Here is a 26,422-nt window from a genome sequence, read left to right on the forward strand (position 1 = left end):
TGTGCCCCAAATGACTCCACCATTAGAGCCCCTTTCCGCTATCGTAGTTTCCAAATTTTTTACAAGACACTCATGGTATGTACCTTTCACCAGGCTGCTTCAGGAACCAAACAACCTGCCATGGGTGTGTACACAGAAGTGACCCGGTAGAGTTCCTGGGAATGACGTGGTTTACTCATGCTGATTGGTTGTAGTGGAAAATTATATTGACAGGAAAAATTGCTAGTGAAACAAACGGAAGGAACTAAATAAGCAGGACTGACCCTGGTTTAAAACGTCTCTTTGAGGCCTCCAGCAGATAATTTTACATTCCACAGCCGCTCTCTTCATGCATCCCCGAACAACATAAAATGACAATAAAAATATTCTTTAATGTTGTTCATAAATGGCTGTGGGCACCTTTTGGCACTGATTATATCACCACCAGCTGTATGTAAAACCCCTTAAGGGGGGGCAATTTTGTCTGAGAGGACCGAGCCAGCGTATGAAATCACCCCGGACCCCTATAATGGAAGCACAGCTATTGACAAGACTTCTTTAAAATGTATTGCAAGTACCAACTGAGTGTAAATTGTAAATTTGCATATTTTTTCACAATTTTGTGTCTCCAACAGCACATCAGCAAAAACTTCACAAGTCCCAACAAAAGAAGTCCTCTCACACATCTCTTTGAAACTGTCTAGCAATTATATAGCGAGCCTAAGTCATGCCGATCGGCTTCCAGACCATGGGTCCCTGGAAATAAGGAAATAAAAGCTGTAAAAGCTATTTTCTAATCCAGGTTGATATGTGCCATGGATTTCACATATGATGTCCAAGGATTTTGAAGACACATTTTCGTGTGAAGAAAGTACTTATTTTTCAAACAGTGGCGGAGGTTATTTTAGATTTTTGTGTGAAAAGACGTCTAGAACTACAGATGCATCTCACCATATTGACATCATTGAACCAGAGACTGACTTTAGCAAGCTTTGAATCCTTCTAGGATGAAATATGGAGCATTAAATGTGGAGAAAACCTCTAAATTTCAGACCATGTGGGAAGTAGCAGCTACACTGCAGGGAAAGAGATTCTGCTGTGATGTCATTTATGCAACGTATGAGTTGTAGTTGTTATAACTGCAAGTTTTTACAAGCTAACAGTTCTTAAAGTACGTGACATACAGTTGAAAGACACATAATTGCTTTTTGTCGAAACTGAAGAAGAACAGGTGTGATTCAGGGTGCAAGGCTAAGCGGATTAGAAAATAGCTTTTATAGCCCTGTGTCACGGCTTCTGCCTCCCTACCTTCCTCCAGTCGACCGGCCTCCTCCTAAGACGTAATTTCCCATCATCCCTCAGCCGGGTATCCCTGCATTCACCTCCTACATCATCACCACGTGCCAGCCCATCCCAACGCTGAGTCATCCTGTCACACTGAATAGACGACTGGCTGGAGTTGAACTGTAGCATGAGTTGCTAACCAAACGTGGACGAACGAGCCTTGAGATGGGTCGGCACTCGGTTTAATATAGGAACACCCGAGCATAACCCGGAGGAAAACGGGTCGCTGTGATGTTCCAGAAAAAGAGAGCTTGACTTAATTGTTAGCTGCGAGCAGGCTGAGTGAGCTGGTTGGCTTGGACCTCTGATCATGGATCCACTGGAACAATGACTGAGTAAAAAGATGGGGAAGCCACTTCCGTATATAGAAGCGGGTGATGATGGCTGTGTTCGAGATGAGCCAGTTCTGTGCAGATTAGATCACCGGTGATCGGCGCACAATGCTTGCCGGCTAGCTTTGTGTCTGACATGACGCCGACTTGCTCTGACGTCATGCATACGTAGACATCGATAACCTCGTGAGATCAAGGCGGCCGCAGATTTTGGAGCAAGGTTCTGCAGTTGCTCTCCACCGGCTGCAAAACCTAGGGGATGACAGGAAACGCCTGGCTCTCTCCTGATCTAAGTTCTGATTGGTTCATATTTTGAACCAAACGTCCAGTGGTTGAATGCAAAATGTTAGTTGGTCACATGTATTCTGTAAATCATGTAACGTTGATGATGACAACTATATAGGCCATAAAGAGGAATGTGTTTTGTGTTATTTTGTCACGTTTCCTATGAGCACACTAAAACTACAGCTGATAACCTTTACTTATTATTACAGTCAGGTCTTCATATACAATATATGATATCCACAAGCACGTGAGGATGTGTTTCAGCTGCTAACAGGCACCAGAATTAAAATGAATAATTAAACAAGTATGAACTCTAATGGGATATCTTCATCTATCGTCACCCGCGAGCTACACATGTAGGGAAATCTGTCCGACTTAAACGTCGGCTTTCAGCCACTCCGCCTGCTGCGTCCGTCTGCTCTCGTCTGTTTTCCAGGCGAGGCGTGGCTCAACTCAAACAAGGCCGATGTATGAGGGGAATGCTGGAAAACCCGGCTGAGGGATGATGGGAAATGGAGTCTTAGGAGGAGGCTGGTCGGCTGGAGGAAGGTACGGAGGGGGAAGCCGTGACACCCTGTTCACTTACATTAATTTTTTCATTGTTCCAGGCACCCATGAGCTGACCGAAAGGGGGGGCTCCCTGTGGTAAATTTGCTCAACAAACTTCCAGCAACAAGGTATAAAGATTTTTTACAAAACTTGTTATTGGCAGGTAGCGTTGTCTGAAGCATCATTAGCAATGGTGACACAAGTACTGTCCATTTGGTCATAAAGTCCTGTGCGGTGGTCAAGTAAAGGATCAGCCGAAGAGTTTGGCTTTTAGATGTGGTTAATGTTAGCATCAAGGGATCTGGTAAGAAACCATGTTGATAGGATTTCCTCATAGTGGAATGGAAACAAATACTGTCTGTTTACATGGAAGGTATCGCAGGGATAAATGGTACCACATATTTGAGGGTAATTTTCTGTCTCAGTGGACATTTCCTTTGAGAGGAAATGAGTTAGGTCAGAGCTAAAGCTTAATCCATGGCTGTGAAATTGGTCCTGATCTCCTTTGGAGGCTCTGAAACACCCTAAAGGGACACAAATCTACTCTTAAATAACAAAATAACTCAAAGAATTCCCTTCCTCTTCCACTGCCTTCTAGACAACAATGAAAGGATTGGGCCTCTTAAGAAAATCAGTAGGCTATAAATGACATTGTAATTATGAGCTCAGCATGTGACTTTTATCACAAGTTACCACCAAGAAGGGCAGAGTCACAGGACTGAGAGTCTCACACAACAGCACCTGAAGCTCAGTGTGACAAAAACAGGAACGACTAAACTGCCTGGGGAATTATACGCAGAAAACAAATCCTACAATTTACTAAAAGAGAGATGATTTATATTCACTGAGCTTCTAGTGACCTTGGATCAAACTGCCAACATATTTCATTTTTTTAGTCATTTCAAGAAGCAAAATAAAGTCTGTATTTAATTATCTAACTGGATGTTTAATATTTAGTCACAATTTGGCATTTTTGGGTTCATCTGATGAAACCTGAACACGTCAGCTTAGAATGACCAAGTTAGACCTTCCTGTGTGTCACTTTACATGAGAAAAACTTGGTTTAAACTGCTTACTTGTTCGCTTGATGGTATTCCCTTGAATAATGAAATGCCTTCAAGTTGACAAAATCATCATTGTAACGGTGGTCTGATCTCAAACCATATGTTTAAGCTTAAATAAAAGCTTAATTATGAAGATAAATAAAACTTGTACAAAGAGTATCGGGACAAAATCAGTCAGGAGAAAACACCGGCAAGACTTTTACTTTTGTATGTTACCCTCAATGTATGAAGAAGGGAATGGTTGATGAAATATGAGTAATTGTGCCACTGGTTGATACTAGACAGAGTGAAATGGTGAGATTAATACTTTGTATGCAGACTTATAGTTTTTTAATAGTCTGAAAATGAATAGAAGAAAAATGTATTAGTAGATCCACTTACAATATCTAATAAATGGAACAATACGATACGATACAATACAATATGATATATAATATAATATAATTTAATTATATTATATTATATTATATTATATTATATTATATTATATTATATGAGATTATATTATATTATATGAGATTATATTATATTATATTATATTATATTATATTATATTATATTATATTATATTATACTATATTATATTATATGATATTATATTATATTATATTATACTATATTATATTATATTATATTATATTATACTATATTATATTATATAATATTATATTATATTATACTATATTATATTATATTATATTATATTATATTATACTATATTATATTATATTATATTATACTATATTATATTATATTATATTATATTATATTATACTATATTATATTATATTATATTATATTATATTATACTATATTATATTATATTATATTATACTATATTATATTATATTATATTATATTATACTATATTATATTATATTATATTATATTATACTATATTATATTATATAATATTATATTATATTATACTATATTATATTATATTATATTATATTATACTATATTATATTATATTATATTATATTATACTATATTATATTATATTATATTATATTATACTATATTATATTATATTATATTATATTATACTATATTATATTATATTATATTATACTATATTATATTATATTATATTATATTATACTATATTATATTATATTATATTATATTATATTATACTATATTATATTATATTATATCATACTATATTATATTATATTATATTATATTATATTATACTATATTATATTATATTATATTATATTATATTATATTATACTATATTATATTATATTATATTATATTATATTATACTATATTATATTATATTATATTATACTATATTATATTATATTATATTATATTATATTATATTATATTATATTATATTATATTATATTATATTATATTATATTATATAACATTATATTATATTCCAATTGAACCTACTTCTCAGTGCATTGAGTTCAGTTCATCGTGTGGATACCCAGCAGATTACACACCATAACTTTGTTCATATTGAGTGCTTCTGTGTATGAAATGTTCTCTATAAATAAAACTGCCTTGCCTTGAATGTGATTTCCATGCTTCCCTTCCACCTCCATACTAACATACGAGTGCTGATTTACTTGCTGCAAACAAACAAAAGAAAAAGCCCATTTGGAACTAGGAGAATGTTTTCCCCTTTGGGCGTATAAAGAAGAGAGGGTTGGGGTGAGAGGAGAGATAGATTTATTCTGTGTCCATCTCTGTGTTAGTGTCCTTCTTCTGCATCACTGACCATAGCCAGATATTTTCCCGCATCCCAGAGGGCATGAGAGTTCTAAAGTCTTCCAGTTGTCTCCTTCCTTCTATCCTCTCTTCACTCCTAACTCATTTTAACATCAATTCACCTCCTCGTCCTCTCCTCATCTATGTTTTCTTCAAAAACCCTTCAATTTTTTTATGTAAATGATCTGTATTTGTATGTGTGGTTGTTCCAATGTTCCATGTGTGTCCCAGCCTTTCCTTTAAGAGTAATGACACCCCTTGTGTCTCTCTTTCTACTTTGTCTCATTCAAAAATTAAATGAGGCAACTAATTACAGCTCTCATTAATGCTAATTTTATCTTCACCGTAATGCAGTTTTGAGTTTTATTCTTTAGTTGACCTTTGTATTTTATGTAACTGTCCATTATCACCTGAATCAAGCATTTACTGCAACGCTTTACTGTGAAGTTTGACAAAGTACCGTCACAAAAATCAAAAGTATTTCATGTTCATATTTGGTTTTACACGTGAGTTTCATTATAAGGCTCAGCTTCATGCAGCATTAGACGATGGATTTAACATGAGTGTTGGGGTAATATTTCTGTCTTCAATCAAAACATGTCAAACAGGAAGAATTTTTATGTTAACAGCATTTTTAAATGTCTTTATGCCTCGTTTGTCTAAGTAATCCTGTCTTTCTGTCAGCACATTGTAGTACCAGGCAGTTCAAATGACACTTCAGGTCAGGGTCAAATGATATCCAATAAGATGCCTGAGAAAGGAAAATTCGCTGGTTCCCTGCAGGGTTCCCATAAGTCCTTTTCCAGGATGACTGTTTTAAGTTTCAAAGTGGGTCTAAATCAGAAATAACTAAAATCTCTCACTCTCATTGAGTTTTTCTAGTTAAATTTCAAACCTTCGATCATGTTATACCTGACTCTGTCCTGTTGCTTGGAATTAAAAACATAAGACAAAACAGGTTGTCCCTGACTCCCGTATCCCATCCAGCTCATGGTTACGAGCATATCTGTCTTACTTTAGGAGGTTTTGGACCAGACAGTAATGTGGACTGTTAGAGCCCCCAATGGAGTGGTTATAAAATCCTACATGTGTGAGGTTGCACCAACAATGTCAGGGTGATGGTGGTTCAAGGAATTGGTGGTCACCCTGTAATTAGTGGGTTGTGAGTTCGAACCACATCTCCATCTGTATCAGTCATTGTGTCCTTGGGCAAGACACTTCACCCTTCTTACCTGGTCAGACAGACAGGTGGTACCGATTGTGTAGCAGGTTTCTTTTGTCAGTATGCCCAGAAGCAGCTGTGGCTACAGTGTAGCTCATCACCATCAGCAAGTGGGTATGAACCATCGACATATAAATATTGGACAATGGGTTTCCATAGGCTCCAATAACAAGTTTTTGTGCTAAAATGGGAGGTGGCCACCACCGCCATTTTGACCGTGTCACAGGTTCCGTCAAGCCCAGACAATTCCATAAAAGGGAAGAGAGGAGGAGCTGAGGGTGGGGCTGTAAGGCTGGGATCAACTGACGACACCCGGTCGAACTAGCTACAAGCTAACCTGAAGCTAACCCCCTAATGCAGAGGTGGGAGCTAAGCTAACGGAGGTAGCAACCTAGCTACAACCAGAGTTAACTGTGCACAACACCAGAGCTTCTGAGTCAGAGATACACCGAGCTGACCGCTGGGTAAAACTGGGTAGAACACAGAGGTCTCCCGAGAGCTCCACAAGCCGATAGTCGGAACCCAGCTCCACCAACATGTTGAATTTCAACCCATTTTCTAAAGTGCAGCATTATGTTAAATGCACTGGGTTTTACCCTATTACATTTAAATTTCATGGTTAAACAGTCCATGTTAAAATCTAAGCTCAGCTCGGCAGTGACGTAAAATATATAAATATAATTTTATTTACAGAAAAAAATGAAGTGGAGACTCCTTGGACGCTCTATTAGTGCAATTAAGGCCACAGCAAGTCATTTTGTCCAACAATTGCACAAAAAATATCCAAAAAAGAATACACAAACACAGAGACTCAAAATCCCGGAGCAGTTTCCAAGCCAGACCGAGGCTCTACTGAGGCCTTTCCCCGGAGCTAGCTCTGTGGTCATGTGGGTCTGATGCTCATTAATTATACAGAATTTTAGGCTTTTAACACACTTAAACAGAAGAGTGAGAGAAAAATTCACCCCCCTCAGAGTTGTCATGAGTGTAAACTAGATCATTTAAACCAAAAACAGGTTTTGGAACCAGGCTGTAAACATGTTTATTTCTGCTGTGAAATTGGTATTTTTAACATGGGAGCCAATGAGGATTTGCTCGCTTCTGACACCAGCCCCTAGTGGATGAGGGTGGAACTGCAATTTATTTCATTTCCGCATTGGACTCAATTTTTCACCTGCATTGTGGGGGCTTGGTATGAACGGGTGATTGATTGGGTGTAGCATAAAGGCTTGTCCATCTCACATCACTGATGTATGTAACAACAAAAATGGAGCATGCCATAGTTGTAGCTGTTTATTGTGGGTCTTTGGTTTAATCTATAACGCAAAGCCTCACAGAATCAAGAGTCATAAAAGCCAAGACTTGTACTACAGGTGTTTTCAAATAAAACATCAATGGAGAAGATTCGCTTGCATCTACTTGAGTATATAGAGTGCAGGTGCCAGTTATTCAGATATCTATCCATTCATTTCCATGGCTTATCCAAAGTCAGATTGCAGAGGCAATAAGTCAAACAGAAAAGTTAAGACATTCTTCACCATAGCAACACTTGTCAGTTCCTCCAAGGAAATCCCAAGGCATTCCTAGTCTGAAGAAAAATGGTGGCCTCAAAATCTAATGGCATGTTTTTTGACAGAAAAAAATGTTGGATTGGGCCTTAAGAATGGGTTTCTGCTTCAAGTAAATGAAGCAACAACAAAGTTGATCATCAAGCTGCATCCTAAGGTATCTTGGTGCACCAACTTAGTATGGACCTTTATGCTTAAACATGGTGCTCATTATGGACAATCTATGACGAGCACTGAAGTCCAATAACAAAACACCGCACAGATTCAGGTCAGGGGGGCCGTTTGTTTTAGACATTTTTGCAGCACTTCACTCTTCCATTTCCATGTATTTATTTTATTTTGCTTTCACTTCACTTTTTGGTTTCTTTCCCCCACTGGGAGCTTCTCTGAGCTGCAGCGCCCCTCCCTCCATCTTCATTATCCCATCCTCCCTGTAAACACTGCCCGCCTGGAGGATGCACACATATAGAAGAAAATTACCCATACACAGTAAAACTATTTCAGACTCAAAGCCTATGAATGCACACACACACACACACACACACACACACACATACACACACACACACACACGCACACAAACTACAGGCACAATTTTCACAAACACACACTGAGCAAACTGACTCCAGTCCCTAAAAGGAGTGGAAAAAAGGAAAAGAGATCATCTCTCTTCATTTTTATCAGTACATCTCACTCTGTCCCCGATATGCTCTGGCTTCTGCTAGTTGGTGAAAATCTGAGAGCAGGAAAAATGTAAATGTTTATTAACACTAAAGGATGAAAAACTGAATTACAGTAAAAGAGGAATCTGAACTTCTCATCCTGTCGCTGCATTCAGCAGCTCAATCATCACGTCCTTTCCTTTATTTCCTACAGCAGGAGGCCTCTATCTATCTATCTATCTATCTATCTATCTATCTATCTATCTATCTATCTATCTATCTATCTATCATCTATCTATCTATCTATCTATCTATCTATCATCTATCTATCTATCTATCTATCTATCTATCTATCTATCTATCTATCTATCTATCTATCTATCTATCTATCTATCTATCATCTATCTATCTATCTATCTATCTATCATCTATCTATCTATCTATCATCTATCTATCTATCTATCTATCTATCTATCTATCTATCTATCTATCTATCTATCTATCTATCTATCTATCTATCTATCATCTATCTATCTATCTATCTATCTATCTATCTATCATCTATCTATCTATCTATCTATCTATCTATCTATGTAGTATTTTATTGATGATGTAAAAGTTGGATAAAAGGAATAAATGGCCTGCACTTGTAATGCACCTTTCAGAGTCAGAGGACTCTAAAGCACTGAACAAGAGCGCCACTGGTGTCTTGCTCAAGGACAGAATGACAGAATGCTCTGTCCAGAGCCGGGATTGAGCCTGCGACCATCCGATTACTGGACAGCCCGCTCTACCTAGTGAGCTGGGTTAGATTTACAGTTTTTGTCAGTTGCCTTGATGCATTTCTCACAACAGTTAGTTCAACCTCCACAACATGTAGCATTTTGGCACAACCTAGTGGCGGTTTCATGTCTTTGTACATGAAGCAGTTGAGTAAGTACAAATGTCTAAAGAATGGTCACTTTTGACTTGCTATTCATCACTATTTCCTTGCTTTTATCATGAATGTCACAATTATTTATACTTGTATCGGCTGAATGGTCATTGTCCGTACAAGGCTTCATTTCATTGCTTGTGCCATCATTGCCCTCAAAATTGTTGAACATCTTGTCAAACACTTCGTACACCCATTTTGAAAACCCTATTTTAAGGAGTTTCCATGGAAATCTCCATAAATTACTTTTCTCAGGTGAACCTTATCTCACACTAATGAAAATTGGTGTGTGTCCTGGTGACAATCGGACAATGTATGCAGTGGTTTGGGATAATGTTAGCTTCCATCACTCTGCTGTAGTCAGGCAGTGGTTTGCAGCACACGACAGGATGCTTATGGAGTTTCTTCCTCCTTTCACTCCATTCCTAAATCCAATTGAGGAGTTTTTCTCTTCCTGGAGGTGGAAGGTATATGACAGACATCCACATACCCAAATGACCCTGCTAGCAGCTATGGATGCAGCTTGTGATGACATCACAGCAGAGTCATGCAGAGGGTGGATTCGACACTCCAGGAGATACTTTTCCCGATGCATCGATAGAGCTGACATTCCTTGTGATGTTGATGAAAATATGTGGGCAGACAGACGGGAGCGTCTAGATATCAATGATTGATATGCAGCAGTGTCTGTTCAGTTTTTTTTTGTTTGTTTCATAACTACTGCAGTAAGGTTTACTGTCTAAGTGAGTTTATGTTTGCTGTAAAATGTTTGTTTTACTGTATTTCTCCAGTTGCACAATGCTGTGAACAGTTTCAGTTACTAAATATTATCAAGAGTGCATGTGAAGTTGTTTGATTTTCCTTTATAATTTATGGTTTTCTACATGCCGTGCATGCTGTCCAGACTTGACATGTCATTGGGAAGCACCTACAAAGAAATCCGTCACAATGAGAACTTGTTCAAACCATTTGATTTTGTGACTAAAGGTGCTGGTGTAATGACTTGTAATTGTGACAGCCCTGACACTTTGATTGATATAAGTTCTTGCTTTTGATGAAGATATTATCTGTTTTGATTAAGGGACTTGCTTTTGAAGCATTGACTACTTATTTTGAACGACTGACGTTTCTTTTTGATGAAGATCACTTTTGCAAGTTATCCACCATGTTTTGCAGTTTGCACTAATTGTTTTGAGAAGAGCCTTAGTAGTGGTGCAGAGATCAATTCTGTTGTGAGAAATGCACCAAAGCAACTGAGAAAAACTGTAAATAGCACTTTTTAGGCACTAAAAGTACCTTCATGTATTTATTCTTTTTTTTATTAGAACATTTATTCTATTTTCATGGCAATGTTCAAAAAAACAACAAAAAATGCCACAACAATTTAACATAACAATAATATTTTCCATGACAATAGAACAGGAGTGAGATGAAGAAAAAATCTTATGATCTCCCACCCCTTCCTACTTCAATATTGCTACAACGTTAGCAGCCTGACCAACACACGAATACAGTAAAACACAAATAAATCACAATTACTCTTCAAACTTCAACAGCATTACCAATGTTAGTATCAACTGTAAATTTTTCCTTTCCATTTGAGAATATTTGTGAGCAATTTTCACGTTCATTTTTATACAACTTGAGTAGCTTCTGCTTATACTGATACTTAAATTCAAAAGTGTTCAAACAACATTTTAAATTATTTTCTAATGAGTTCCTCTGTATCACACCAGTAACTGAGACACATTTTTTGAGGGTAGTTCCAGCAAAGGGTTGTTTAAAATCATTTTTCCTCCTGCTTGTCCCACCATTTGTGTTAAAAAGGCTTTGAAGTCCATGCGGTAACAGAATGTGTTTTGCTCTATACACAACTAATAAAGTTTGTAAAGAAACCAAGTCCTTCAATTTGAGCAGTCCTGACCTCAAAAACAGTCCTAAGGTATGTTCTCATGGAGCAACTCCATTAACTAATCTTATAGCCCTCTTTTGTAAAATAAACAAAGAGATTAAATTGGTAATATAAGAATGTCCCCATACCTCTAACCCATACATCAAATATGGCAAAATTATTCACACATTGCCAGAAAGTAGAGCTGGCAATCAAAAATGTATCGGTATTGAAATTTCTGACTCTTATCGAGATAATTTTCCCCATGTCACTAAATTAAATAATAAAAAATGAAAATATGTGTTTAGGTTGGCAACGTTCATGTCCCTTTAAGAAGCTGAACCACCTTGTTGTGTAAAAATGGGACTCAACGTGACAACCCCATCTAGTAAACAACTTTTGTTTCTGCGCATACCTGTAGTCATCGTCCGTTTATCGTTATTGAGGTGAAGTCCTCAATAGATCATGATACTGATTATAGGCCATATCGCCCAGCCCTACCAGAAAGTGACCAGGGTTGAGACATTCATGAAAACCAGTGATATAATGTAACAAAGTACAAATACTTTCTTCCTGTACTTAGCTAATTTTTTTCTGTATCTGTACTTTATTGAGACATTGTTTTGAGGCCTACTTTTTACTTTTACTCCAATATGTTTAAAGTAATATCTGTACTTTCTACTTCTTACATTTAAAAAAAATACTTTAGTTTGTGTATTTTTCTATGGAGACTGGCAGCAAACTCCCTTATCCATGCCAGACTGTAGTTCCAAAGGTAATTTAACTTAAATTTTGCCCCCTTGAATTCATTAACTTTTTACTTGTAAGTACATTTAAAACTTCATACTATAATAATTTTATTTAAAGTAGCTGTCTGTATTTTTTTCTTTGATCCAATAACACCATCTAGAGGCTGACAAGCGTATACATCATGACCTACTTTTATTTCCGTATTTAAAGTCAAAAGCAATGCCTCTCGTTCATGAACGCACTCCTCTAGCCAACAAAACAGAGCTGAAGCACGTTGTTTTACTATTATTATGCTCACGTTATGTTGTGTATTCATATATTATACTTTAAAGGCTTACATAGTGTCTTTAAACGCTCAAGCACACTCTGTGATTAACATCTTTAGTAAGCGGTAGTCTAACGATGTTGGTTGGTGCTGACTGGTGCTCATTTCATATTTCATTGAGATCTATTGGACAGGGGGTGGGCTTAGCAAAAGAAATAAGAAATATTTCCTACATTATACCACAGTACGTGACAAGACAATCACTTTTGTGCATTTCTGAAAAATCATACAAAATTTCTGAAAGAGCTCCAGAAAGCAGCTTTAAGGACATTCTTCCTTGATACTTTTAATTTCACCCAAGTAATTTTTTAACACTTTATTCGTACTTATATTAAAGATCAGAACAGGTGATCATATAAAACTGAAGCTTTGTCAGTTTTTGTCATGTTGTAAATTGAATCCAATATAGATTTTTTTTCTTGCATTAAAATGCTTTTTTTTTTCTAGCGGCAAATAAATCCCAGAGTGAATTTTAAATTTCTAATGATTTAAACAAAAACAATTTTACGAAAATGAGTCAGAAACTTGCAGCTCTGATTGTGTTTGTAGAAACCACAATAACAGTGAAGTGAATGAATGAATGAATGAATGAATGAATAAATGAATGAATGAATGAATGAATGAATGAATGAATGAATGAATGAATGAATGAATGAATGAATGAATGAATGAATGAATGAATGAATGAATGAATGAATTAATGAATTAATGAATGAATGAATGCATTTTATTTCAGTGTCATGCACAACACGTGCACAGTCTGTAGGCTTATACGGCACTATTCAGCAAATGGAAGAAATGGCCATACATATACAAAGATATTATTTTACATAACAGGATAAAGTACCATTTGTCTATGTTTCCACGCTCTCTCTATACATTTTACTAACTTAAAAATGTCTTTCTCAAACAGCCAACTTAACATTTCACCATCAGATAACCACACAAATCAGGATTTTTACTCTGAATCTTTTCAAACATAGACAATCGTAGACTATTATATACCAGACAATAAAATAGGAAATGAAATTCATCTTCCAGAGCATCTAAATCACATAAAACACACAAACGTTGCTCCTCCAGTAACCCTTTGTATCGCCCTATGGCTCCATCCTTTAACAACAACATAGTAAGAGGAGTAAAAGTAAAGTGATACATGAGAACATCCCTAAGAAAACAGCAGCAATGTGTGGCAAATTTAAATAATAACTGAACTCTAGTTCCCCCTAGTGGGCCAATAGGGCCTGATTCTTACTCCTTGAATAAATCTGACTTAAAGAGAATTCTGCAAATAAAAAGGAAATAATAACTCATTTGTATAATAAAAATGGGAGCAATTCATTGGAAAAAGTAAAAAAAGAAAAAGAAAAAAAGAAAAAAAGAAATGTTGAGTTTAGGCAAGAACAGGAGGGAAATAAGAAGCTGATCCACTCTGAGGCTGGCGTTGACCTCCACCAGAGGTAAAAAAAAATAAATAAAAGAGAGAGAGAGAGAGTTGCAGGAATAACAAAAACAGATTAAGAATTAAAGAGAAAAGCTATTTCCTTCATTTCTTTAACACCAAAGTACGAACACACGTGTGTTTCATTCAACAACATTCACAAAATATTAGAAAAAATGCATCTTTGTACCATTTTAACATGAGTTTTTTATTGGAAAATTAACAATGGTAATGGTTTTACTTTTTTTAGTTTGTTTAAATAAATATAATTTAAATCTTTAGGATTTCCCTGGGCTGCCACCTTACCGTGGTGGAGGGGTTTGAGAGTCTCAATGATCCTAGGAGCTAAATTGTCTGAGGCTTTCTGCCTCTGGTAGAGTCACCCATGGTAAACAGATCCTAGGTGAGGGATTAGACAAAAAGCAGCCCGTCACCTCTTATGATGAATTATATAAATGGAACTGTGTTCCGTCACCCGGACGTGGGTCACCGGGGCCCCCCTCTGGAGCCAGGCCTGGAGGTGGGGCATGTTGGCGGGCTTTCACCCATGGAGCCCGGCCGGGCACAGCCCGAAGACGAAACGTGGGTCCCCCTTCCCATGGGCTCACCACTCGTGGGAGGGGCCAAAGGGGTTGGGTACAGTGTGTGACGGGTGGTAGTCGAGGGCGGGAACCTTGGCGGTCTGATCCTCGGCTACAGAAGCTGGCTCTTGGCACACGGAATGTCACCTCTCTGGTGGGGAAGGAGCCTGAGTTGGTGTGTGAGGTTGAGAGGTTCCGACTAGATATAGTCGGACTCACCTCAACGCATGACTCTGGCTCTGGAATCAGTTTCCTTGAGAGGGGTTGGACATTCTACCACTCTGAAGTTGCTCCCACTGAGAGGCGCCGAGCAGGGGTGGGCATACTAGTTGCCCCTCCCTCTTGGTGCCTGTACGTTGGGGTTTACCCCAGTGAATGAGAGGGTAGCCTCCCTCCGCCTACGTGTGGGGGGACGGGTTCTGACTGTGGTCTGTGCTTATGCACCAAATTACAGTTAAGACTACTCACCCTTTTTGGAGACCTTGGAGGGGATGCTGGAGAGCGCTCCTTCCAGTGACTCCCTCGTTCTGCTGCGGGACTTTTACGCTCACGTGGGCAACGACAGTGAGACCTGGAGTGGTGTGTTTGGGAGGAACAGCCCCCCGGTCTGAATTTGAGTGGTGTTTTGTTATTGGTCTTCTGTGCCAGTCATGGACTGTCCATAATGAACAACATGTTCAGACATAAAGGTGTCCATATGTGCTCTTGGCACCAGGATACCTTAGGCCGCAGCTCGATGATCCACTTTGTTGTTGTTTCATCTGACCTGCTGCCGCATGTCTTGGACACTCGGGTGAAGAGAGGAGCGGAGCTGGCAACTGACCACTACCTGGTGGTGAGTTGGCTCAGATGGGGGGAGAGGATGACGGTCAGACCAGGCAGGCCCAAACGTATCGCGAGGTTCTGCTGGGAACGTCTGGCAGTGTCTCCTGTCAGAAGGAGCTTCAATTCCCACCTCCGACCGAACTTCCAAAATGTTCCGGGGGAGGCGAGGGACATTGAGTCTGAATGGACCCTGTTGCCTGCCTCCATTGTTGAGGCGGCCGACCGGAACTGTGGTCGCAGGATCGTCGGTGCCTGTCGTGGTGGCAACCCCCGAACCCGCTGGTGGACACCAGCAGTTAGGGATGCTGTCAAGCTGAAGAAAGAGTCTAATCAGGTCTTTTTGGCCTGTGGGACTCCAGAGGCAGCTGACGGGTATCGGCAGTCCAAGCGGAACGTGGCTCGGGTGGTCGCCAAGGCAAAAACCCGGGCATGGGAGGAGTTCAGTGAGACCATGGAGCAAGACTTCCATATGGCTTCGAGGAGATTCTGGTCCACCATCTGGCACCTAAGGGGGGGAAAGCAGTGCGCTACCAACACAATCTATAGTGGGGACGGTGTGCTGCTGAACTCTACTCAGGACGTTGTCGATCGGTGAGCAGAATACTTCGAAGACCTCCTCAATCCCACTGACACGTCTTCCAGTGAGGAAGCAGAGTCTGCGGACTTTGGGATGGCCTCTCAAATCTCTGGTGCTGAGGTCACTGAGGTGGTTAAAAAGCTCCTCTGTGGCAAGGCTCCTCTGTGGCAAGGCTACTGGGGCAGAAGTAGCTCATTAGGTTGAGCGGGTTGTCCAGTAATCGGAAGGTTGCAGGTTCGATCCCGGCTCCAGACAGAGAATTCTGCTGTTGTGTCCTTGGGCAAGACACTTAACCCACCTTGCCTGCTGGTGGTGGTCGGAGGGTCCGGTGGTGCCTGTGCTCGGCAGCCTCGCCTCCCATCTCCACCAGTGTGTGAATGTGTGTGTGAATGGATGAATGATACACTGTAGTGTAAAGCACTTTGGAGTCCTTACTCTGAGAGGCGCTATACAAGTGCGGGTCATTTATCATTTATCATGAGATCTGCCCGGAGTTCCTTAAGGCTCTGGATGTTGTTGGGCTGTGTTGGCTGACGCGGCTCTGCAATATCGCGTGGACATCGGGGGCAGTCCCACTGGACTGGCAGACCGGGGTGGTGGTCCCCTTATTTAAAAAGGGGGACCGCAAGGTGTGTTCCAACTACAGGGGGATCACACTCCTGAGCCTCCCTGGTAAGGTCTATTCAGGGCTTCTGGAGAGGAGGGTCCATCAGATTGTTGAACCTCAGATTCAGGAGGAGCAATGTGGTTTTCGTCCTGGCCGTGGAACACTGGACCAGCACTATACCCTTAGGGGGATCCTGGAGGGTGCGTGGGAATTTGCCCAACCAGTCTACATGTGTTTTGTTGATTTGGAGAAGGCGTTTGACCGCGTTCCTCGGGGAGCCCTGTGGGGGGGGTACTCCGGGAGTATGGGGTACCAGGCCCTCTGATACGGGCTGTTAGGTCACTGTATGACAGGTGTCAGCGCTTGGTCCGCATTGCCGGCAGTAAGTCGGACTCGTTCCCAGTGAGAGTTGAACTTCGCCAAGGCTGCCCTTTGTCACCGATTCTGTTCATTACCTTTATGGACAGGATTTCTAGGCGCAGCCAAGGTGTGGAGGGAATCCGTTTTGCTGGCCTGAGGATCAGGTCTCTGCTTTTTGCAGATGATGTGGTCCTGTTGGCTTCATCAGAACGTGATCTTCAGCTTTCGCTGGAGCGGTTCACAGCTGAGTGTGAAGCAGCTGGGATGAGAATCAGCTCCTCTAAATCTGAGACCATGGTCTTGATTCAGAAAAAAGTAGAATGCCTTCTCCAGGTCAGGGATGAGGCCCTGCCCCAAGTGGAGGAGTTTAAGTATCTCGGGGTCTTGTTCACGGGTGAGGGAAAACTGGAGAGTGAGATCGATAGGCGGATTGGAGCTGCATCTGCAGTGATGTGGGAGTTGTACCGGTCTGTCGTGGTGAAGAGAGAGCTGAGTCAGAAGGCGAAGCTCTCGATTTACAGGTCAATCTACATTCCTACCCTCACCTATGGTCATGAGCTTTGGGTAGTGACCGAAAGAACGAGATCGCGGATACAAGCAGCCGAAATGAGTTTTCTCCGAAGAGATAGGGTGAGAAGCTCGGTCATTCGGGAGGGGCTCGGAGTAGGCCCGCAGCTCCTCCACATCAAGAGGAGTCAGTTGAAGTGGCTCGGGGATCTGGTCAGGATGCCTCCTGGACACCTCCCTGGTGAGGTTTTCCAGGCACATCCAACTGGGAGGAGGCCTAAAGGTAGACCCAGGACAGGGTGGAGGGACTATGTCTCTCACCTGGCCAGGGAACGCCTTGGGATTCCCCCGGAGGAGCTGGCCCAAGTGGCTGGGGAGAGGGAAGTCTGGGCCTCTCGCCTTAGGCTACTGTCCTCGCGACCCGACTCAGGATGTAACGTCACAGAATGGACTGATTTTGAGATCCCACAGTTCATATGCACGGCCAGAGCAAATAACCCTGGCTACACATGTTCTGCTGTATTTTACCCTGACAGGAGATGGAATGTCTGCACGCAGGCTCTTTAATCAGATGACTTCATCAGCTGAACTGAAGCTTCATCAGATTATGACAGTAGCATTCTTTTCCAGGATCCTTCACAAGGGAACTATGTTAGATAAACTTTTATTCCCAGAAGAAAAGAAGATTTCATAACTAAAGTAATCATTTTATAATTCAAAATAATCAATGAAGAAAAGAAGATGTTATAACTAAGATTTTATAATTATTGCCATGTATAATTATAAATGATGAAATGTTTCATGAATCTGTTTCAATGATACAAAGTATGTTTACTGGATTAGGTCATCACACTTGCAGACAGAGTAAGGCTAAGATAAAGACATGACACATCAGGAACCTTGTCGCACATTTCAGAGTTCAGAATCGGAGACTGTATTCTGAGATGCTTGGCAACTTCTGAGGTAACACCAGGCCTTAAAAAGAGCTTCACTCTCAGTCTCAGTAAGTCAGACAAACAGAGAGAGAAGCTCAGAACGGCCATCTGAGCAAGCCTCTTTCACCAGGATTTTGACATAGTCAAAATGGGCGACGGTGGCACAGGAGTTAAGTGCTCGCCCGTAATCGGAAGGTTGCAGGTTCGAGCCCCGCTCAGTCTGTCACTGTCGTTGTGTCCTTGGGCAAGACACTTAACCCACGTTGCCTGCTGGTGGTGGTCGGAGGGACCGGTGGCGCCAGTGCTCGGCAGCCTCGCCTCTGTCAGTGCTCCCCAGGGCAGCTGTGGCTACATCGTAGCTCATCCCCACCAGTGTGTGAATGTGTGTGTGAATGGGTGTGTGAATGGGTGAATGACTGATTGTGTTGTAAAGTGCCTTGGTGGGTTTCAAGAACTCTAGAAGGCGCTATATCAAATACAGGCCATTTATATCAAATACAGGCCATTTAAGCTTTTGCACCTGCAAAGCTGAGGACAACAAGAGATTTTTCCTGCAGAACAAAGCTGATTTTGCAACACTCCTTCAGAGTTGTTTTGAGACGCTTGGTTCCATCCAGTCCACCTGTGTTGCCTGGAAGCAATCCTGGACCGACCTGGTCGTACTAGAAGTTAGTCTACGGACTTCTGTACTCGGGGTCTCCAATCCTCCTGACATTTCGGATCCGCAAGGGGCGCCTCCACTTGGGTACGTAGAACACAGTGAGATAGCGTCTGCATGCAGTTTGATAAGAACAGCTTACAGCTCAGATGCAAACCAAATTCTTTTATTATCCAGAACTCACCTCTCTCTGAGATGTGGAGATTTTGACTCTGAAATACTATATTCACACCTAGTTCCAGACACCCATCTCTTAGTTTGCATCCACTCACAGTAAATAATAGTTTAAACCATTTGTCAAGGATTAAAATAGTTTGTAAAATAAATTCTTATTTGTTTGCAAACACTGACTGGTTCTTGAATCAAAGCGAAGTGTGACGATCCCTTCATAGTTAAAAGGATCCTAGAACCTTCTAATTAATCATCCTAAGACCAAGCAAGGTGAGATTCTCTAATAATAGAGTGTTACAGCTATTAGTCACAAAGTAATGAGAATAGAAATAAATAGCTCTTAAGCAATTTATTTAATCCAATTTACCCTCTATTGACTTCATTACACAGATAAGCGGATGAAAATGGATGGATGGATCTTTAGGCTCAAACTGAAATATTTAAACAAAACCTTTTATTTGAATGAGCTACTTCTTTATCTTTGATTATTGACTAATTAAACCATTTACAGATTTCACAAGGAAAGAGAGTAAATAACTTCTATTGTACATATTACCGTCTAACTAAATGTAGATGCTGCTCATGTTGGACAGTGACCGAGCTGCAGCTCATTTCCTGTGTCTAATCTTCAACTTCCTGAAAAGATCAGATCACAGCTTTGCTGCAATCTGCATCTGGACTCGGCTTTTTTGTAAACCACCCACTTATTTTTCTGACTTTACGTAAACACCAGCAGGTTTGGAGAATTGTGAGCTCTGCAAGAGATACACTGTAAAACCATTCCGAGATTTAAATTTCAGCATTTCTAAATGATTTACGGTAAAGTGTGTTGCATTCATAAAAGCGCATAACTGAGGGGTTCACTTTTACATTTTGACAGTGTTTCTCATCATATCACATTTTAGAAGAAGAAACAATCTTTTATGTAGAGCCTCTCAAGATAACAATCACGAGGTGCTTTACAAGAACAAAATTTATACTTTTTATCATTGTGTGTGTGTGTGTGTGTGTGTGTGTGTGTGTGTGTGTGTGTGTGTGTGTGTGTGTGTGTGTGTGTGTGTGTGTGTGTGTGTGTGTGTGTGTGTGTGTGTGTGTGTGTGTGTGTGATTAAAAAAATGGGGGCAACAGCAAATTTTTTATGAATTTTTATTTTTATTGCACTGGGGTACACACCTGACTCAGTGGTTCTGCAGATACCTGTTAATTGTCATGATCTGCCCCGGCCTCCCTGACTGTGTCTCTCCTGCCTTGATTAACCTTATTGTTCTCACCTGTCCCTTGTTACTCTGCCCATGTGTTCCTGATTTTCCTGTGTATTTATACCTCCCTCCTTGTTGCTGTCTTCGCCGGATCAATGTTTGTTCATGCATGTTTTTGTCCCGTCTCTCCCGTTCCACCATTAAACCATTTTTATTTTTTCATCCGTGCCTGCTTTCCTGCCTCCTGAACCCTCCACCACACTTGGTCCGCCATCTCCACCCTCACAACATGACATTAATAACCTACTGATTAAGACCAGGACTAGATTCCACTGCCTTAAAGCATTTGTGGGCAGTTATATTGTTTTTGTCTCCCTCTTCAGGTTATCTATTTAACTGCACTGGTCAACAGGATCATCGTCATAATGTTCATTTCTACAGCACCTTCCACTACCAAGTGTAGCAGCCCAAGGTGCTGCACACTATCACAAATTAAAAAATGAGGCAAGAGCATAGAAAAAAATACTGTAACAATAAAAAGATTAAATAAACAATGATAAAAGTTAACTTAAAACATGTAAGGATAAAATCACAATAAAACCAAGATTGACTTGTGACTCAACAGAGAAAGGCCAACTGGTTAAAGTATGTTTAAAAACGAGACTTAAAAGACTGGAGGGATGGTGCCTGCCGCACAAGCAAAGGCAAGGCAGTCCATGATCTTGGGGCGGCCATAGAAAATACACGATCACCCATAGATTTGTATCTAGGGCGTGGCGCTTCCAAGAGTTCCTCAGGGAGCTCAAGGCCCTTAGGGGGTGTATCTATGGAGCAGTGAGGAGAGATAGTTGGGGCAGTGCCATGTAGGGCCTTATCTCCGTACAGCAGGGTTGTAAACTCAACCCCATACTCAACTGGGAGCCAGTGAAGTTGGGCCGTTCCTAGGACCAGACAAGAATCTCGCCACTGAGTTCTGGAAAAGTTTAAAGTGGACAAGTGCACCTGAACTCACACCAGCATACACATCATTACAATAGTCAAGGCGCGACAATACAAATGCATGTAAGTGTTTCTAAATGGGCCCTCGACAACTGGCTTAGCGTACAACCATTGAAATACTTGTGTCAAACCAGAAAGCAGCATCAAATTTTACTCCTAGGTTTGTCACAACCATCGTCACATGAGCAGCTAATAAAGAGAGGTCAACCTCAGGGGCTGTACAAGCAGTCCTACCAGGGGTCAGCAAATGACCTCTGTTTTGCTCTCATTTAAAGGCAAATAAGATGACTTCCTTTAAACACATGAAGGATCTGCATGCATGCTACAGGATAACAATCATACTGACCACACCAGATGTTTACTCTGCTGTTCTTTTGTGATTTCCTTTTAATTTACATGAAGCAACAATTTATTTGCCTAACCCTAACCCTGACTGTTTAATATGAAGGCTGTGAGTTTGGGAGTAAAGCAGCAGAATATCCGTGTAAATCAAAGTCTTTCAGTCTTGACAAAGAATTAGTGGCCACCACCGGAGGATTCGAACCAGAAATCATGTTTTTTTTTTTTCTGAACTTCAAAAATTGGAAAATTGCTATTTTAAAATCTGGATGTGTGGTGGCACCGAACCATGGCACTGATGGAGTAAAATAAGTCTGATTTCAGCCTCATTTTACATTTCTTTCTATTTGTATTCAAACTTGTCTCTGAAATCTTACTAACTGACTTAGGATGCATTCATTCTGCTTCTTCGTTTATGTAGATTCTGGTCAGACTGATCATATAAAGCATGTAATTTAACCAGCATTAATGGTGTGCTCTACAGAATCAGAATCAAGCAACAACAAATGCAGGCTGACCGCACCGGCACCACCGCCCCCTTCAGTCAGTGGCAATCTGTGATAATTGAATCAGGTTAATATTCCTCTGGTATCATTTGTGGACAGAAGACAGAGTCATAAATAGATGATGGAGAGAGGAAGGAGAGCAGCAAAAGGAGACATGGAGAGACCGATGTTGTGTCTGTCGGAGGGAGATGAATGACGAAATAAAGCGGAGGTTAATGCAGAGCCATCGGATCCACCAAACGAAGCAAGGGAATCTAAAAAGGAGAGTGGGACAACCTTTTAGAAAGAGTTGTAGCGTAAAATCCTAAAAGAAATTGAGATTTTCTGTTACTTCCTGGTTTAAAAGACACACTCAGCCAATCAGGAAACTGTATTTTGGTTTGAACTTCTTGGCAGCAGATCTTAGACCCTAAAAGAGACCTAAATATATAAACCACAATAGCACATTTAGACGTTGCTTTACTGCAGAAGATTAATCCAGTTAGTCTTTCTTTTAATTTTGCATCATTTCAACAGAAATATCCACCAGATAGATGAAGCTTAGCTCACATATCTGTGAGGCAGTCTATGACAGGGTTGCAACAAGAAATAGATTCACATTTTAACAGTGTGAGCAGACGTTTAGGGATGCAGAGAAAATCCATGCACATGCAGGGAGAACATCCAAACACTATTCTGGTTCCTGAATGGGATTAAATCTTCAAGATGTCTAAAGATGGGCGGATGTAAAAGATAGAACCCAAAGCAAGACAGGAAGTCATGATGAAAATCTTCATCCTGTCAAAATGTGAGTAGATAATACATGCAAGAAGTCACAAAAAATAACAGAAGTGCACTTTTCTTGTGGAAGGTATGTACAACTAAAGGATCCAAGCTGGTATTTATAGGGATGCTCCTCGTGTAGCTTTATTTTGCTGCTATGCTGGTGAAGGTTCTCATTCATCCAGATCATGGTAATCCAAAAGGGCTCAAATGAAGGCAACTGGACTTCTGCACTTCTCATGAGAAGTGAAACGTCATCTAGAAACCAAAGAAGTCCAGTTGCCTTCATTTGAACCCTTTTGGATTCATTTTGCTAGGGGTATCATGCTGCAGCACAACACAAGACACTGCCTGGGGAGTTGTTCTGTAATTTCTCTGTCTTTGAGATCACTGCTGGCCTGGCAAGACAGAACCATATAGACAGAACTCAGTTATAGCTGCTGCATCTACAGTTGTCTTTCAAATTGTCTGTGCACACAGTTGGCCAGTGCTGGGACCAATCAGAGTAACGAGCAATAATGGGCTCGACACACGGGAGGCGACATCGCCTCTCCATTCATTTTCAATGAGACATGCGCGACAAAGCGATTATCGCGGGTCTCCCTCCTACCAACCGAAACGCGAAAAGCGTGCGTGTGAAATTTTGCGCTCGTGCACGTGTCGTGCACAGGCGACCCAGCGACGCGATCCCAGAAAGTTGAAACATTTTCAACTTTTCATCGCTGTCGCTCGGACGAGGACCAATCAACGGAGGTTTCATTCACTGACCAATGAGCGGACAGGATGCTCCGTACACCTCCGAGCAAACATGGAGGAGAAGTTGATTATTACTGTGTTTTATAGTAAAATCAGAAGTAAGATTTCACATAACTCTAGCAGCACCTAGTGAAACATCATATCTACCACTTTATTAACTCTGAACCGCTTAAATAACCTTAATTCCCTCCAACCTGACACAGCCAAACAAAACAACAGAAGTTTCGATTTCGCCATGGAACAGAACGCGTAGACGGCTTTGCCGCTGGCCGCTGCCGTGAATCGCCTCCCGTGTGTCAGGTAATAAAAGCGACAGCGACAAATTTCGCTGATCGCGGTCGTTTGTCGCCTCCTGTGTGTCGAGCCCAGAAGACGTATTCATCATTACTGAAAACAGTCAACAGAGGGATGATGATGGGACAGTCCGTCATACATCGTTGAAGAATAAGAAAATACGTAATTTTTCTAAATGATGGACTTAAATACCTAAAGTACTATAGTACTTAAGTACCTCTTGACTACAAAGAGGCTGTCTTTGTAGTTTTTCTCCTTCTCAGCTCTTGTAATAAGCCTGCTCAAAATCTCTACACAAACATAGTGCTGTGATTGGCTGGACCTAAAATTGTCAGGCCAATGGTAGACTTGCTGAGGCTACAATGGAGCATGGCTAGACCGACCTGCTCTTTTGCTACTACGACAGTATGTCTAGCTTTCTAGGCTAGATCTTTGCCTCATTATACATCATATCTTGCCAAAGTCTTAGCCATTGCACATATTTACCTACATCTGGCTTGAAGCTACTTTGGTTTACAAAGGACTTCATGCTGCAAGACGTCCAAACCATCAGCCCTCCACCACCATACTGGCAGCTTGTATGAGGTGTTTGTGTTGATTTTGTGTGTTCGGTTTTCCCCGAGTTTTTGTATCATTGGTTTCATCAGTCTAAAGGACATCGTTGCAGAATTCCTGTGGCCTGCCAGGTTAAGTGTTGGAGAAAAAAGGCAAGGCTGCAAACTAAACATGACCATCACTTTCCTCTAAGTTACACAAGCTTCAGCCATCTGGCAGATGATACGAAAGTCGACAGATCAGAACTAGCCACCACAAAAATATAATCGTCCCCCATGCAATCACCATTCTAAATAGCTGATCTCCACCAGGTATTTCACATTTGCACGTTGTGTCTGCCATGTTTGTTTCTCTTGAGAAATGTCAGTACATGATTGTTCTTGAGCACAACCAACGGCTGGAAAGTTTTAAGTATTTGACAAATATACCAGATTTTGCATTTGAATAGGTCCGCAATTAATCACATTTGTATTTCAATCCTAAATTCAGTTCCAAATTAGCACAAAAAACTACATGTTGTCAGCCAAAAACTAACGCATCTTTCACTGTTGGCTGGCTCTGACGAGAATCAGCAGCAACAGACACATAGTTAGCTTTAGACCAAAGAAAAACAGATAAGACAAAAAATGCAAGATCAAAATAAGATAAATAGTTAGGCATAAAGACGAAGGACTGTTCTCATTTACAATATGTACAAGCAATCAAAACAGACTTGAAACAATCTTTAAGTAATCAGAAGCACATTGATCAGAAACTGTTGATTACAATTAATCATTGAAGGTAGATAATAGAATGTAGGTAGTGAGCCTCAGTGATTTTCACGGCTCATTCAAGTCATTGGAAGCAGCAAACTGGAATGAGGAGCGGCCAAAGGAGGTGCGAGCTTTGGGAATGACCATAGAGATTAAGTTACTGGAACATAAATTGCGCTGGTTGTTGGAAGTGATGAGTAATGAACGAAGATATGACGATGTTCTACAGATGATTGTTTTGTATATGAACTGATACCAAAGTAGCATCCTGTGAGAATGGAGTGACGGCCAGTTAATGAGCGAGTACAAATCACAACGATCAGTGAAAGGGACACCAGTGGCGAAATGGTTTGCTGAGTGATGAATGACATAGAGTTTATGAAGACGTATTTTGGAAGCAGTCCTATAAATGATTTTACCATAATCTAAGATGGGAAGGATTGTCATTTTGACCAAGGTTTGCTTTGCAGAATGAGGATGAAGGATGACCTGATGGAAATTGATGTGGTGGCATTGCAGAAGCCTATTGAAACAACGCCACAGCGAATGTGTGCTGTAATCAAAGCTAAAGGTGATTCAAATATTAGTGTGACTTTTTTTTTTTGGCTGGGCAGTGTAGAAGCATTGATATAATTCATGACCTTCCTTCCAACCTTCAACCTCTTACCAAAATGTATGAGTGGTAAGATGTAGAAACACAGTCAGCAAACAGCTGTTCTAGTGTTTCTAGAAATGTGTGACCTGAGTCACCTCTGACAATCTTGTGACCAAATGTCCAAACATAAAGACATTCCCTCAGCAGCTCACGCTGCAGCTGGATGAAGAGAGGGATGACAGAGGGGGGAAAGAGAGGGATGAACTTTAAATCATTTGCATGTGAACTAGATTGGCACTTGGATCAAAAAAACTGGAGCTGGAAGGAGGTGAATGTGTGAGAGGACAGCGGCAGTTCTGTGTTAGCA

General features: G+C 40.6%; 1 protein-coding gene across 1 annotated transcript in view; it reads right to left on the reverse strand.

Annotated features, from left to right (window-relative positions):
* The window catches only part of nhsl2 (NHS-like 2), a 215,538-nt gene that overhangs the window by 128,519 nt on the left and 60,597 nt on the right, over positions 1-26,422 (reverse strand). The gene's annotated exons all lie outside the window — the stretch shown is intronic.

This window comes from Nothobranchius furzeri, chromosome 2 (genome assembly GCF_043380555.1).
Source record: "Nothobranchius furzeri strain GRZ-AD chromosome 2, NfurGRZ-RIMD1, whole genome shotgun sequence".
NCBI classification, from domain to species: domain Eukaryota; kingdom Metazoa; phylum Chordata; class Actinopteri; order Cyprinodontiformes; family Nothobranchiidae; genus Nothobranchius; species Nothobranchius furzeri.